Raw genomic sequence first — 15,586 nt, forward strand, 5'->3', positions numbered from 1 at the left:
TTCCAGTGGGGTTTTCCTTTGTATTTCCTTTGTTCCCGTTATTTCCGATATATGTATTTTCTTGGGGTTTTTATGGTAAAAGTGGGTTAAGGAACACTCCCGATAGTGTAATGGTTCCGATAAATGTTATATGGTCTGATCTAAAGGCTAAAGGCCTCAAATACGCTTTCAATAGGGTCTGTGGGCCATAACCCACAGGCCTCAAGATCAATTTTTTTATAAGGAAATGGGAATTGGATATACCCCTATCTCCCTTTTCATCACCCCCTCTTAGTATTATTTCTAACAATTGGTATCATAGCAGGTCCTTCATAAGAATCTTGATCGCTTGAAGGGAGATCCGTCAACATGACTAATAAAGAAAGCACGGGATCCATCAGACTGCTAATCTTCGATGGGAGAAACTTTATCTATTAGAAAATAAGAACCACAAACTATCTACAATCGCTTGGAACGGATGTCTGGGAAATTGTGGAAGGAGGATACACATTTCCAACAGCAATTCCTACAGATACAACAGGTAAAAATCAATATGAAACCAATGCCAAAGCTGTCAATAATTTATTGGGAAGTCTATCACAATCCGATTTTTTCAAAGTCATGCAGCTCAAATCAGCCAAAGGAATAAGGGACAAAATCGCTCTGAGCTACGAAGGAGACTCTCAAGTAAAATGTGCTAACAGAATTCAGTATGAAACTCTTAAGATGTATAGCGATGAAAGCATAGCTAGTTACTTCCTATGTATAGATGAGGTTGTCAATTGTATGAAGAATATGGGTGAAGAAATTAAGGAAGTTACCTTAGTTGAGAAAGTATTAAGATCCTTGTCTGCTAAATTTGAATCCAAAGTGTCTTCCATAGAAGAAAAACAGGATCTGTAGAATATCACTATGATGCAACTTCACAGAATCTTAACTGCCTTTGAGATGAGAAAAGGAGGAATATCAGATATGAGAGAAGCTGCATTCAAAGCATCAACAAAAGGAAAGGAAGAACACAATGAATTAGGACATATTCAGAAGAAGAAGATGAGGTAAACTTTGTCAAAAATATTCAACGGGGTTCTGGAAGGTTTAGAGGTAAGTTACCCTTCAAATACTTTTCTTATGGCAGAGTCGGTCATTATGCTGTCAGATGTCCTCATAAAGATAAATTTGAAAAACAAAAGGGAATATAAAACAAGTTGTGAATAAAAGGAGTTACTATACTTATGAAGGTAGTGATGGTTTATCTAATAGTGATGAAGATGAAACTGGACAAGAATACATACTTCTCATGGCTTATGCCGATGATAATTTTTTGGATGCTTTAGAAGAGGAAGACCTTCATGAAGAAATATCTAAACTCAAAATCTGTTTAGAAGAAAAGAATATGATTATAGATAACTTAACATACCAACTTGTTGAAAAAGAAAAACACAATGAAAAACTAGAATGTGAAATTATGGGTCTAAGAAAGGATCTTGAGAAAACGAAATCTCTCAATATTAGATTTGCTAAAGGATCAGAAACTTTAAATGAAATTATCAAAGTTCAGCGTTCTCCTCTGATAAAGAGAGGTCTTGGATATACTGAAGAAGCATCACAATCACAAAAGTTGTCAACCTCCACCAAAAGCTATATTGATGCAGCAAAGACCAGTGAACAGTATGACAATCGTCAGCAAAGGCATAAATCAGATCACTAGGTAAATCAGACTCAATTTACTCCAAGGATGAATATAAGCCACAACCAACCTCAGGTAAATCATACTCAATTTGATACAAAGATGAATAGAAACTACAATCACCAGGTCAATAGATTCTATAGTCACAAGAACTTCTTTAATGGGCAATTTTTTTCATGTCATAATTTTGGACACAAAGCTGCTCAATGTGTTGCTTACAAAACCATCATAACTAAGAGAAGCACGAAATCAAAGGAATGTAACAGGGATCAAGAAAAGTTCCTATAATAACTTTTCTCTTCTTGAAAATGAAACAAAATGCTCAATCTGCAACAACTTTGGTCATGAAGAATATGAATGCAAGAGAAAATTTAGGCAAACATCTCAAAAGGAGCAAAATCCATTAAATCCCAAGATATGAAGAAGGAAAGAATCTCAAACAAAAAGATGTGGTATAGCCTTGTATGAAAAAGGACAAGAAAATCAGTGGTACATCGATAGTGGATGCTCAAAACACATGAAAGGTGACAAAGAAAAACTTCACTCATATAATGCCTTAGAAAAGGAAAAGAATGTCTCATTTGGAAACGATACTCCTGCTGTCATAAAAGGTAAAGGCTCTATTTTCTTGAAAGAAAAGGTGAAAGCTGGAAATGTTATGTATGTAGACGGTTTAAAGCATAACCTGTTGAGTGTCAGTCAGATGTGCGATCAAGGAAATGAAGTGGTGTTTCAATCAAATAGATGTGTTATTCGTGAACTTGATACAAGAGAGACCGTGATCAAAGGTATAAGAACTCCAAACAATTTATACATACTCAAGGGAGGACAACAACAGTGCTATCTAAGAAAAAATGATGAAAACTGGCTATGGAATAGAAGATTGGGACATCTAAGCTTTTCTCAAATAATAAAAGCATGCAGATTCAAGGCTGTTTGTGATCTTCTAGATATTAGCATTCCTAAAAATACAATATGAAAACCATGTCAAATCGGTAAGCAAACTAGAGCTCACTTCATTGAAAAAGAAGGGTCAACTAGTAAGCCTCTTGAACTTGTCCATACTGACTTATGTGGACCATCAAGGAAAAAGTCACCTCATGGAGAAGAATACTTCATTTTGTTCATTGATGATTTTTATAGAATGTGTTGGATAGGTCTTCGAAAGCATAAAGATGAAGCATTTAAAAAGTTTCAAGCCTTCAAAGCTTTGGTTGAAAATTAATCAGATCAAAAAATCAAATGCCTCAGATCTGATCGAGGAGGGCAATTTACCTCGGATGAATTCTTTGACTTTTGTGAACAACATGGAATAAAAAGACAATTCTCCACTGCAAGGACTCCTCAGCAAAATGGAGTGGTAGAAAGAATGAACAAAACTATTCAAAAAATGGCTCGAGCTATGCTAGATTAATCTAGAACTCCTGCAACCTTCTAGGGTGAAGCTGAATTCGACGCCATAACTATTCTTGACCAAGCAAATGTTCGGGTAAATAGCACTCAAACTTCACATGAACTTTAGTATGGTAAGGCTCCTACTATAAAATACTTTAAAGTTTTTGGAAGAGAATGTTATATCAAAAGGACTGATGAAAAACTTGGTAAGTTTGAGCCCAGAGCAGATGAAGGTATTCTTCTTGGTTACTCCTCCCGAAGTAAAGGATATAAATGTTATAATAAAAGACTTGGGAAAATTGTTGAAAGTATTGATGTTGTAGTTGATGAAGCATGCAAAAATCCAAAACAGATAAAAACATAAGATTATAACAATGAAGAATATGGGGATTATTTTCCCACATCAAATCACAATGATATTGAAGAAGAAACCAATGAAGCACCAGAAGAAGAGACAACGGTAGAAGAAAAGATTCCGTCCAAGTATGTTTAGAAAAATCATCCAGAAACTCAAATTTTAGGGGGAAAAGAGGCAGGTGTACAAACAAGAAGAACTATTACAGAAACCTCAAGCTATCTTGCATTACTATCCTCGACCGAACCTCAAAATGTAAATGAAGCATGAAAATCTGAATGTTGGGTCAAGGCCATGAATGAAGAACTTGAGCAAATTGAAAAGAATAATACTTGGAAATTAGTTTCTAGACCTCATGATAAAAATATTATAGGAACTAAATGGATATTCAAAAACAAACTGAATGAAAATGGAGAATTCATTAGAAACAAGGCCAGACTTGTTTGTAAAGGGTATGCTCAACAAGAAGGTATATATTTTGAAGAAGCTTTTGCACCTGTAGCTAGACTTGAATCCATAAGGATGTTTCTTGCTCTTTTTAGCTTTTAGAAATTCAAAGTATACCAAATGGATGTAAAATCTCCTTTCCTTAATGGAGATTTAGAAGAAGAAGTTTATATTGAACAACCAGAAGGATTCATTCTTCGAAATGATGCAAAACTTGTATAAAAAAGGTTCAACAGATAGCAATCTATATACAAAGATTGAAACTGATAAATTTCTAATTATTGTTGCTTATGTTGACGATACCATTTTTGGTAGCAATGAAGAATCCATGAGTCAGAATTGTTTTTCAGTAATGCAGCAAGAATTTGAAATATCCTTACTTGGTGAACTTACCTATTTTCTTGGTCTACAAGCTCAACAAAATAAAGATGGTATTTTTCTTTCACAAACCAAATATCTCAAACAGAGCTTGAAAAGGTACGACATGGAAGATTCTAAACCTATATGTACCCCAATGGTAATACGATGCAGTCTCATCTCAAATGATGAATCAGCAACAGTACATCAACCAACTTACAGATCCATGATTAGCAACCTGCTTTATCTAACAGGTACCCGACCTGACATCATGCATGCAGTAGGAATAGTTGGAAGATTCCAAGAAAATCTAAAGGAATCACGCCTTTAGGCAATCAAAAGAATTTTAAAATATCTTCAAGGAACTTAGAACTTTGGTTTATGGTATCCTAGAAATACAGATCTTACTCTTCATGCATATACAGATGCAGATTAGGAAGGAAGTGTTGATGACAAAAAAAGCACTAGTGGTGGTGCATTCTATATGGGTTCCAGGTTAGTGTGTTGGTTCAACAAAAAACAAAGGTCAATTGCTTTATCTACAGCTAAAGCAAAATATGTGGCTGCTTCATCTTGCTGCACACAACTACTTTGGATGATACAAACCTTGAAAGACATTCAGATCACACGTACTCCACCCATCTCCATTCTATGTGATAATACAAGTGCCATCAGTATTTCAAAGAATTCAGTCATGCATTCCAAGACCAAGCACATACCCATCAAATACCATTTTCTACGTGAACAAGTGCTTGAACAAAAGGTCAAATTGGAGTATGTTCCCAACAAAGAATAGGTTGCTGATATATTCACTAAACCACTGCCCAGAGAGACACTTGAATATCTCAAACAAAATTTGGGAGTAGTTGCTGCATCATTGTGCTGTTAAATCCAATTTTTCAGAGAAAGGTTATTATACGCATGTTTCATGGAGTATACTCGCGTACACATGCGGGTTTCTGTGGATCAAGGAGCATATATGTTTTTCAGTCAAGAAAAACAATGGGGCAGGCTTTGATATGGGTGCTCTGACTGATATTGATGATTAATGTCTATTGATATGCTTTGTTCATTAATTCTTATCTGCCTGACAAAGATGCCTTGATCATTGACCTGTTAACAATGCACAAGTAGCATAGGTTCAGGGGGAGCATTAGCCTTCACGTACATTCAACATTGTTGGCATTATGGTTGCTGAGTCCAGCTATGGCTTCAGATATTTATAACATTTGTTGCTTAAGTCATGTAAAAGTCTAGGGTGTGATATGTCTTCTCATACATTTGAATGAGTCCTCTTAGACAAATGATGTAATTTTTATCCCCACTTTACATGGGATAAATGATGTAATATTTATTGTTTCTGTCATGTATAAATAATAGGTATATCCCGACTTAGTTGGGTGGATGAGTCAAATTTGGTATATCCCCACTTGGTTGGGTGGATGAGTCAAATTTGGTATATCACCACTTGGTTGGGAGATGGATGTATGTATGAGTCATTAATGATAGGAAGGTCATCCTCACATAGTTGAGTAATAGAATCATGTTATTCTTTTAGAAAATATTTTTTTGCAGACTCTGCTTGTGCTCAGAGGGAGCATAGACGTTTTCAGTGCATCTCAGCATGTACAAAAGGGGAGCTCAATCAGAGAATTGAGCATGTACTCAGGGGGAGCATGAACAACATAATGTATGTCAAAGGGAGAAAATATCTTGGACCACCCTTTTCCCTTGATGTCAAAGGGGGAGAGTGACTTGGTGTTGTTGTTGCCATCAAGTCCAAAGGGGGAGATTGTTGGCATTATGATATAGGTTTTTTCCTTGATGGAAACTCACTGAGATGAAAGATCACAGTGCAGCAGGTCAACACTAAAGAATTACAAATCAAACTCCAAAGAATGAAGAAAGAGAGGTATATGCAGGTTCACCTTGTCCAAGTTGCGTATACATGCAAGTTTACTGAACAAAAGAAGCGTATACGTACACACACACTTTCACAGAAGGAAAAGCGTGTATATCTTAGAAAACCAAAATTTTTTGTCCAAGGTATTTAATTGGTCTAATGTATTTGGTCCGAGTTATTGGTCCTAAGTAGTTTTGGTCCATGTATTGAAAAAGGTCTAAAACTATATAAGGAGGAGAAGATCATTAGGCCAGGGCGTGCAAGGATTTGAATATATTATGAAGTGTTGGGTCAAATATGCAAGTTAATGAGCTTTTGATGGTTTGCTTGATCTGATCTAAGGATGCACCAGGATCATAAAGGCTTAAGAGTATTATCATTATGTGGTTTGATCTTAAACAATCTAGATCTGAATACTGATGCATGTTTTATTCTATAAATGTGATGATATGGGTATGACTGAAGTCTGGAACAGTTGTGATGTTTTTAATTTAGCATTTACAAATCTGTAGGCAGGTTCGCTTTAGTAAAAGAGCGCATACACGCTGGTTCAGCGTATCAAAGTAGCATATACATCATAAATTTGAATTTGCAGATCTGCATGCCGGTTTCCTTTGGTAAAAGTGCATATACACACTAGTTCGACACATGGAAGTAGCGTATACCTTATGAAGTATGATGTTTAAAGTTTCAGTTGTTTCTATTTTTCGTTGTAGAGTTCTAGGTTCTGCTTTGTGTTCTGGTGGCAGTATTTTGTGACAGTTTTCTGAATGATCAGATTGATTGATTGTGATTTGCTTCAGTGATGATGGATTATCAAGTGTTTGATTGATTTAGTTGTGGTTGATTCAGAAAGTGATGATTGTGTTTTAGTGATTGGTTGATGCAGATGTATTTGATGGTTATATTACAGTTATGATTTTCTAAGTTTCAATGTTGTTGATGGGTCCAATAGGAAAATTGAATGAAACGTGGCCTTCAGATTGTGGTGTTGTGTTCCAGGAGTATCCAGTCTGAAAATTCATGAAACGTGGTCCCTGGTGGAAGAGTGGAGTTTTTTGTAGGCTGGCACCTACATACTAGTAAACATATTGGCTAGAACAAGAGCTAGGGGGTTGTAGCTCCCTTCCAGTAGTAGCTGGGGAACGAGAGAAGGTTGTAGCCTTATGCAAGTGGGTGCCTACGTACTGGTATGAGTCTGCACCAGTACAAGATTGTAAACAAATTTTCTCATTATTAGAAATAAGACAGAGACGACAATAACATGTGGTTTTTACCCACATTGGGTTTCCACCTTATATCTTGGTGTTCATGTGTGTTGCTTATGTGTGATGCTTTATTCTGCTTTTATTGCATTGTCTAATAAATCTCTGATATACTGGTATAAGCTCAATACATGATAAATTTTCTAAATCAAAAGTTCTCTCCACATACACTGGTTTCTTTAAGTACAGTCGTGTGTACACGCTAGTTCACTTCACCGAAGTAGCGTATATAAATCTATTTAGGAAATAAAATTATAGATCAGATAATACTGATTCACCCCCCTCTCAGTATTATTTCCAACAACTGTGAAAGAAACAACATATTTACAATCAAGCCACCAATCATAAATGAGAAGTTGCTCTCTTATCTTCATTGACTGCATTGATTTAGATTTAGACCATCCATTCCACTCTTGGGAAACAATAGTGGCTTGTTAGGATGCATGCACCTCAACCATACGTTGAAGAAGAATGAAGTATGTAGCATATCTTGTTTCTGCAAGCTTCAAAAACCTCTTCCTTGAGTACATCTTATAGATTGCTAAAGAGGCATGGTAGTTGTAAATGTACATTTGTTCATCTCTTATATCTAAAATTATTTTTTCAATCCAATATATTTTTCTAGTGTCTTTGAGGACATTATTCAAGTCATGTACATAACAAGGAGTCCAAAAGATATGCCTATATCGACTTTGAACCATCAAACCCGCTACTTTGCAAATAGGCATTGCATCTGTGATTACACGTACTACATTTTAAAGACCAAGCTCATCATTTTTTTCTTTCAATACTTCAAACATGAAGGTAGCATCCTTTAGTTTCCCACTACAATCAACTGCTCTTAAAAAATAGGGTCCAACTGGTAATATTTAACAATGGCCTTTGTTGAATGTCTGTCCAACCATCCATAACAATTGAACATCCTAAATAAATCCAAGATGATTTAAGGGGGGCCATAAGCCCCTACATTCTTGTCACCCCTTTATCTAACAATGATGTCCTCATTTTGTTGTAATTTGGAGGTGCATATCCTAGCCCAGCAGCTATGATTTTTTGCACCATTTCTTTGTAATGTGGAGAATAGGTAGCATTAAATGAAATTCCATTTGCCATAAAAAAATCAGCAATAGCATCATCATCCTCATCCCTATGTACTACATTGTAGATTTTAGAAATTTGTTCCTGAGCAAAACTAGCGGGCCTCTTACTCCTCTCAGAAGTAGACCCCCCTATAGACTCAAATTGTTTTGATGCATTTTGATTAACTGAATCTTCCATATCATGGGGAAGAAGATCCAGGTACTTTAAAATTACAATCATTGTCCAAGTTCATTACATTGGATCCTAGGGAAGGCATATGAAGCTTTGTCAACCCCACCCTTTTCAAAATAGTACATGCACAACCCTTTACACCATCACCAAATACGGAGAGAAGATGATGCCACACCCTAGTGTAGCTTCCTTTAAACACATGGTTACACAATGTGCACATCCATTCTTCACAACCACCACTATTATTTTTCTTGTTTTTATTAATTTTCTTCACAAACTTTAACAAGGGTTTCTTGGGGTTTATGCTTTGTTGGACTTGACCACTTGGAATTGGAGGAAGAGAATAATTTTCATATCCACTTGTTGGTATTGAACTACCACCCTCCATGATTTCCCTGATTAATACAAGAGACAAAAAAACACATTATAAACAAAATGTACAATGAGAAATCAAAAAATAACTTGTACTTACATACAAAAATACAAATGTACCTATCAAGTTATGCCTATGAATCAAAATTTGAATCAACACTAAGGCTTAAAAAAAACAAGCACACTAAGGTTTACATATCTACCTATGTGGGATAATACCAATAAAACAAAAAAAAAAAAAATGATTTTTTGCATTTAGTATAAAAAAATAAGTGTTAAAAAAAAAAAAAAAAAATTAAATTAGCATAAACTATTTATTTTAACTCTTAAGTGATTAAGTGATTGGGCTACCCACGCACTTTTTATTTCTTTCCATGCTTACTAGGAACAATATGTTAAGTTTTTGCACCATTAGAAATATATCTATGACAACATATCAATGAGATGACAAGAAGTCCAAGACAATAGAAAAACAGATTGAGCATTTTTTTTAGCAGATCTTCAATATGAGGTCCCATGAGTCACTGTGCCAAGGTTCTATATTGTCAATTTTTACTCACATTTTCTTTTGCATGTCACCAAAGGCCTTAGGGAAATGAAATTTTCAAATTTAATTGCTTCTTGTATTTTAATATTTAACTTAATTACATTGCAGACTATTTTGAAATTTGATGTATATAAGTGAATTTGAAAATAAAAATGAAGTTAAATACTTGAATTTTATTTATTATTAAAAATGTACCACCTAAATAAAAATAGCTATCCAAGTTAAAAATAAATAAATCAAATTGAAAATAAAAATGAGTTAAATACTTTGAATTTTCTTTATTAAAAATCTACCATCTAAACAAAAATAACTATCCAAGTTAAAAAGCCTCATGGAATTGCGATTTGCAAATTTAATTGCTTCTTGTACTTTAATATTTAACTTAATAAGTTAATTACATTGCATACTATTTTTAAATTTGATATATAGAAACGAAATTGAAAATAAAAATGAAGTTAAATACTTGAATTTTTTATTATTATTAAAAATCTACCATCTAAATAAAAATAGCTATCCAATTTAAAAATAAATAAATCAAATTGAAAATAAAAACGAGTTAAATACTTGAATTTTTATTATTATTAAAATTCTACGATCTAAATAAAAATAGATATCGAAGTTAATAATAAAAAAATAGCTATTTGAAGTTTAAAATAAATAAATAAAATTCCCTGATAACATCAAAGTTGAGGCCATATCAAAGTTAGGGTTACAACCATCTAATCTATAGAGATTAGAAATAGATGGGTTAACACCGTATACTAGTTCATGATAGTCTTAGCTGCATTTAAATATAGGCAGCTGGAATGCTTAACCAAAACCTATACAAAGCACTTTTATACATAAAAGAACATATTGTGGATATTATTCCAGTTTTTCCTTCCAAACCTTTAAAAATGCTTGAGAAGAAATTTATCTAAAGGTTGAAGTTTTTGTCAAAGAATGAGTTAAGCAATTTACCACTTTGTAAATTAATTTTGCACCATTACTAATATTAAATATATGATTAATATCCAATCCTGTGAAAAAAGGTGTAAATTGAGGATTTTACCACCCTGTAAATTAATTTTGCACCATTATTAATATTAAATATATAATTAATATCCAATCCGACGAAAACAAAAGTGTAAATTGGAGATTTGCAGATTCTTGATATTGATTTCTGTCATTGGCAATAAGGCCTTTAACCTCATTTTGAGTTCAACTTGAGTTCAACTCCTTTAACCCCATTTTGTTGTAATTTACAAAGAATAAGGCCTGGAATTTTCTAGAGTTGGTGTACAAGAGATTCGAAGATGAATCTAGAGAGAAATTTCTTAGAACCAATTGAAACAAAATTATATACTAATTCCAACCTTAGAACTCTAAAACTTTCTCCTCAATTCTTTTGGATATACTATAAATTTTAGATTTTTCAAATTTCTTTATGTTTACTCTTTTTTTATCATAGTTTTACGAGGCATTTGGTTTTGGCTTTATTACAAGTGTAACACAAGCGTATATCTCCTCCATTTACGCTATAGAGCTTCTAGATTCTTCCAGCGTTAAAGCATCGTGATTCTAAAAGTAGCGTACGACTTCTAGGCCAACACTCAAACCAGAAAAATATGGATATTGGTAAAATACAAGTGGGGAAAAATCGATAAAAAAATATGATTGGCCAAGCCAGGAGACGACAATTCCTTTTAACAGTGAAACCGAAATGTTTAGCCAACGATTTCGAAGTATTGTCCAAGCCAAATTCACTCTTGACTCCAAATTTATTATCGAGAAGATAAGGAGGAGAAAAGAGAATCAACCCTGAATCATCCACAGAAGTACCTTTAATTATATATCTAGGACACCATTAAGTCACATGTTAAGCTCCATTGATTTTACACAAAAGCTACCTTGATTTATGGAATTGCAGCTTTTCTTAACTTATGGAAACCAACTGCAGTAGTTTCCTTAAGTTAAGAAAATCAACTGCAATTACTAAATTTATAATTGGGAGCTACTAAAGTGGTCCATCACTTTGATCTGATCTCTACCTTGATTTGTGATTTTTTCTAACACATAGATTTTAGAAGCTTGATGGAAGCTTAGCTATATGTTCATCTGTTTGGTCCCCAAGCTCATATCTCAATCCCCTTCAGTTCTACACCATCTAGCTGAGATAGCAGAGCTCGGAAGTGCCTTCAGACTAGTTGTCTTCTTTCCTTTTTGCATGTGCAGCTGGAGCGTGGTGTTTCAGAAGGAAATTGCATCAACAGTTTCACCAATGGCTGGAGGTAATTCGTATCCCTGGGCATTAAGTTTCAGTGATTCTTTTCAGTTCTTTCCGCATGCAGAATCGCTGTTTAAGTTTATTAGTTTTCTAACAGTTGGTATCAGAGCGGAGTTTACCTCTGCCTTGGTGTGGATTCGAATATTTTGAAGTGATTTTTATTTTCATTTATTCGACTGAATCTCATCGTCAGTTTTGTATTGCTTCGTTTCATTTCATTCGCTGGTGTTGTTTCTGCTGCTTCGATGCTTTCTCCACTGCTGTTCTTCTTCTCCCCTTATTGTTTTAATGGTGGAGTTAGTTTCGAACCTTCACTTTCTTCACGCAATTTTCTTATATTGATATGCACATAGATCATAAAAAGAGCGTGCCTATCAGCCATGAATTTTGGGAAACAATCAGTCTATTTTGTCAGAGTAGTCAAAGCATGCTGACGAGATATGGTCTGTTATACGCATGGAATTGCATTGGACATATCTCGCATTTGGCTATAGGGCGAAATGTTTTTGGAAGACCGATTGATTATTCATGCGATTTTAGTGGCTGTGTGAGACCGAAATTATGCTTTATACCCGAGATTTGAATTCGAATGAGGCGGGTAGTGATCGAGCTCGCAGCTTAGAATCGTATAAAATTTTTCCCAACACGGGAACTTAAAATTTTTTTAATTAATGGTGCAATTAAATTTTTTTAATTGCATTCAAGTGTATATATGTTAGATATATATCGATACAAGTACGGGCAGAGATTCCGATCTCATGGTGCGTGCCTATATAACTGATGACGATGGATATATATGTTGTTTGTATGTGCAAGTCCTCCATTTGAAAATAGGATGATTTCTTGTTCCGGAGCAGAGTAGGATTTCAGGGTTTAATTTTTACAGGTGCCATCGTTATTGAGGTATGCAAGATGCAGGCTCTTTGTATTTGTATATATTTATTGGATTTTTGCCCTCTTAACGTGTATGTCAATCGAGTATTAACTATCACGGTTTGAAATTTGAATTATATCGTTTTGCTTGAAAAAACGGATCCTGGCGGTAGAAGACTTGTGTTGTTTTAAAATGGATCGGGTGAAAGTCTTGAATCCAAAGAATCAAACCAAGTTAATTTTGGTAAATAGGGCATTCTGTGACCGAAATTAATTTTGAAACCCTTTTGTCTTGCGTTTATTTATGGCTTAATAAGAATTGAATTCTTGATTGCTTGAAAAGCCTGTTCAAGCATGCTCCTCTTTTTATATGGTTCACTAAGAGGGAAAGAATGCTGCAATAGATTTGTGTTCGAATTTTTTCCTCAACATGAGGCCTTTGAATGATTCTCTTTATAGATTTTTTTTATTTAATGAGCTGAAGAACTAGAACTTGAATTGAATTGTGTAGTATGAATGAGTACAGAGAACTGTCCTGGTTATTGAAAGTTAAAATAATGGAATGCGTAAGACTTGACGAACAGAAGGCTATTGACTGTAAGGCACTGCCGTGGGTTGGTTATTGAAAATTATGATACTTTTGATTATGTTTGTATGAATTGGTTTTCGGTGTTAGTTATAAACCGTTTCCACAATGTAAATCAAGGAAGTGTCGAACTATTTTTCGGCTGTGCATGTTGCACATGTTGGAGTAGTATCTACCTCATTTATGTTTGCTTCTACTTCATTTTGTATCATGCAACGTTGGTTTTCTCTTGTATTTTGTCATGTTTGTAGCTTATATGTGTAGATGTATACACATATAATGTGTTAGGTTTATATGCACTCAGCAGCAACGTTGCTCATGGCGATTTCACTGCTGATTGACTTTAAGCGCTTTCTCATTATTTTGTCCAAGACGTGCATCTTCCAATCACTGTTGCACATGTTTGCTAGTGTCTGATGCATCAGCTGATGTTTGACAATGAAGCGTTATATGCTTGATTATATGCAGCCCATCTGAATGAATTGAATGATCAGTTGGATTAGATTCTTGAAAATGAAATGGGACATTATCCATTTTAGAATCGGAAAGTTAAACCACATTATATTCATTTTCAAGCAAATTCATTAATTGATCATTGAAAATAATTTATTCATTTATATTATTTTCATTTAAATAATATCACAACAAATCAGTAAATATGTTTCCTTTTTTATGGATTGAAGGAACAATATTTGTGTGTGAATAAAGGTTGCTGTTGATATAAATCATGGTTCAGATCTTGTGAGCAAAATAGCTTGTTTGCTGGTCTATTTTGTTGTTTTATAAACTTAAGGACAGAGCCTGAAGTCAAGCCAGCTAGTCTTCGAACTGCATTTGCTATGCAAATGCAAAGTAGATCAAAGCTGATTCAGTCAATCTCCGGGTTAAGTTTATAAATTGAACAATCAATTTGTAGTCATTTTCGGTAATGCTGACTGCTTTTGATTTTGCTAGAGAATTATTACAGTTTTATGGAGTTTATTAAAATGTCATTTTGACTTACTCCTTTCAGTAAACATTATTTTTCTCTCTGGTTAAGTTTTGTTTATGCAACAAAATAATGTCTAGTGATCCATATGATTTTAATTAATTAGAGTATAGCCACAGCATCTTTAATTAAATAAAATTATATATTGATTGGCAAGATCACATAAAGATTATTTAGACATTAAATTGTAATTAATTACACTGAATATAATAAATTTTATCCCACAGGAATTTTTATTATATTTATGTGATTAATTAGGATAAAATTTCATAACCTGCCCACAGGAGTTATGAATTAATAAGTTTTATCATAAAGTTTTATTGAATCTGTTTGAATTAAAAATTTAGCCCACAGGCAATTTTTATGTCAATTGATTCAATTCTTTTTAGCATGTTTTACATTGGTAAAACATGAAAGTTCATAAAGTTTTATTGAATCTGTTTGAACTGAAAATTTAGCCCACAGGCAATTTTCATGTCATTTGATTCAATTCTTTTTACCATGTTTTACATTGGTAGAATATGAAAGTTTATTAAGCCTCAACATAAGCATGTGATTCTTTATTTTGATGCAGTAGTACAACCTGCAAATTTCTCTGAAATTCGTTCTGACATTCCCGAACTTGAGGAAGTAATATCGTTTGTTTGTTATGAATCTGATATGGTTAATGTTAATATTAACACATGGTGGATTGATTCTGGATCAACAATTCACATTTCGAATTCCTTGCAAAGGTTTGCAAAACCTAAGGAAGCCAGTAGGAAGTGAGCAAAGCATCTTATCAGGAAACAAGATGGGCTCGCATGTGGAAGCTATAAGAACATGTTATTTAACTTTAAGTAGTGGCTTTGTTTTTGAGTTAGAAAAGACCTTTTACGTTCCAAGTTTTTCTAGAAACTTGATTTCAGTTTCAAGGCTTGTACCTTTTGGATATTCCTTAAACTTTTCAGAAAAATCTTTCAGTCTATTCTATAAATCTGATTATGTTGGGAATGGTATTTTGTCTAATGGTCTTTACTGCATTAATTTACAAAACAATGTCACATATGATTCAATGCATGTTCACACTGGCACTAAAAGATGTGTTGTTAATGAAGATTCCTCTAAATTATGGCACCGGAGACTAGGTCATATCTCCATAGATAGAATTAAAAGATTGGTAAATGAAGGAATACTTAATACTCTAGATTTTACTGATCTTGAGACTTGTGTGGACTGCATAAAGGGAAAGCAGACCAACAAGTCAAAGAAAGGTGCCAATAGGAGTTCAGACATATTAGAAATCATACATACT

Source organism: Pinus tabuliformis, chromosome 9, assembly GCF_031772625.1.
Source record: "Pinus tabuliformis cultivar Carrire ecotype Pingquan chromosome 9, CPIR1, whole genome shotgun sequence".
In the NCBI taxonomy this organism is placed as follows: Eukaryota; Viridiplantae; Streptophyta; class Pinopsida; order Pinales; family Pinaceae; genus Pinus; species Pinus tabuliformis.